The sequence below is a fragment of the Macrobrachium nipponense genome, chromosome 36, assembly GCF_015104395.2.
Source record: "Macrobrachium nipponense isolate FS-2020 chromosome 36, ASM1510439v2, whole genome shotgun sequence".
NCBI lineage: Eukaryota > Metazoa > Arthropoda > Malacostraca > Decapoda > Palaemonidae > Macrobrachium > Macrobrachium nipponense.
This window is the reverse complement of record NC_087220.1, coordinates 14099811-14102310: the sequence shown is the minus strand read 5'-3', so window position 1 is coordinate 14102310 and position 2500 is coordinate 14099811.

Here is a 2500-nt window from a genome sequence, read left to right as displayed (position 1 = left end):
TTTCCGAGAGAGAGAGAGAGAGAGAGAGAGAGAGAGAGAGAGAGAGAGAGAGAGAGAGAGAGAGAGGCGTAACAGCTCAGCTTTTGAAGTTAGATCAAGCGTACGAAATCGCTCAATGACAGACCTTCTATTATACCACACCGTACAGTCAGTATATATCTAATGAGATATAAGTAAATAAAAAGAAATAAGAAATAAAATAAACACAAGGTAAATCCCCAAAAGACAATATTCTATTGTTGCACACATCACAACATTACAAAGAGAACGCTTGACTTGAAGTTATTTCAAGAAAGCTAATATACTGGAGACATGATAAATTTCCGATTTTTTCTCGAACATATAAGAAACAAACGGAAATTTCCACGGTATGTAGAAAATCCAAAACTTCGAAGGCATAAAAACACATGTACTTGCATTATCCTCATGGATCACGCCTATTTTACTACGACTTCCTGCAGAGTGGTGAAGGAGACCTCGGGGGATTCAATGAATTATGAAATTTAAGATATACAGGCAAGCACTAGGGGTCCACTTCCGCCCATTTGGTCGCTGAAAACCACGGAAGGAGGGAGCTAGCATGGCTGGACATCAAGACAAAGAGATCCAGAAAGCAAACAGACGAACGACAAGGAGGATCTGAAGCTGCCACGAAGGAGGAATAGTTGGAGAAGTTGACAAGAAGGACAGGAATACGTAATTAATATAAAGAATAGCTGAGGGGAGCCAAACGCGAACATCGGCCTAACCATCACCTGCAGGCCAAAAAACAAACCAATCATAGGCAATCTGACAAACAGCATACGTTTAAGGCTTCTCAAGAAATGGCTACTATCCAGACTTAAAAAAGATGCTAAATCTAATGTGGCTGAACGCTCCTGCCCATTTCCTCAAGCCCCATTCTTTCTCCAAAGTCTTGAGTCTCAGACTTCACTCTCTGCCATAGCATTGGTCATCCTCCACTAACGTGCTGCTTCAGATCTACTGGACTCTCTTCCTTGAAGGGTGGGAAGAATGCAGCAGAAAGGACTAGGAGAAATATAAGAAGAATTCACCTCAAGTCTAAGGACAGGTTTTCCTTGGAGTTGTTTTAGAATCCTTGAGGCTCTGAGTCCTGCCTGGCACCCAGTGAAGTTCGACCTAAGAAGGAATAATGAAATGAGAGTCACATGCTGGCACAAAGACTCAAGATAAAAAGATGCAAGCTCCGAGATCCTTTGAAGCCATCTTTGAAGACTTCAAAGCTCTCATGCGTCAGATTTGAAATCCAAGGTAAACAGAAGCTGAGAGAAAAGAATAACAACTGAGGACAACGATGCGACAGCCCTAAGAGCTTTCCAGGAAGAAGCAAGCAGGAGTCCTGGTACTAGATCTGAATGGATGGAATCCTGGATTGCAGAATACAAGGGAGGATTTCAAGGTGAGACTTAGGTAAAATCAGACAGCTTCAACGAAGGAGGAGTAGTTGGAAAAGTTGACAACAAGAAGAAAAGAGAGGAAGAGCTAATAGATGTAAAGTTAATAGCTAAAGGAAAGCCACAGAAGTATGGAAGCTCTAGACATATTTGGAGAGAAATGCACTTAAAAATTGAGGCCCCCGAAGATAATCTCATCAACAAGACAGCATGAGGAACGTAAACATCGGCCTAACCATCACCAGCAGACCAAAACTCAAACCAGTCATTAGGCAATAACAGGGGAGGATGAAGATTCAGAAGCACTAAAAGATTTCCAAACAGAAGCAGGAGACCTGAGGACCAGATGTGAGCAGATGGCTTAGTATATCAGATGAATATCAAAAGGAACAAAGGAAAATAGAAGCTATAGCAAAAATGTTGATGAACTACGAACCAAATCGTCATACTGCGAGAAGAAAAGGAAATAACAGCAACCTTTTTGGTGTACCCTGTGCCAGGTAAGTATCATTCCAATTACAATTAGAAGCAATCTAGTTGGTGTACCCTGTGCCAGATAAGTATGCTTCTAATTACAACTAGAAACACTATTTGTCGTACCCTGTGCCAGGTAAGTATGCTTCTAATTTTAACCAGAGGAAATTTATTTGGAAAACCATGTGCCAGGTAAGTATGATTCTAATTATAACTAAAAGTAACCTATTAGGAATACCCCGTGCCAGGTAAGTATGCTTCTAATTGTAACTAGAAGCACTCTATTTGGCGTATCCTGTGCCATTTAAGTATGCTTCTAATTTCAACTAGAGGAAATCTATTTGGAATACCCTGTGCCAGGTAAGTATGATTCTAATTATAACTAGAAGTAACCTATTTGGAATACCCTGTGCCAGCTAAGTATGCTTCTTATTACAACTTGATGCAATCTCTATTTGGAGTACCTGTGACAGGTAAGTAAGCTTCTAATTACAACTAGAAGCAACCTATTTGGAGTACCCTGTGACAGGTAAGTAAGCTTCTAATTACAGGTAGAAGCAACCTATTTGGAGTACCCTATGCCAGGTAAGTATGCTTCTAATCACAACTAG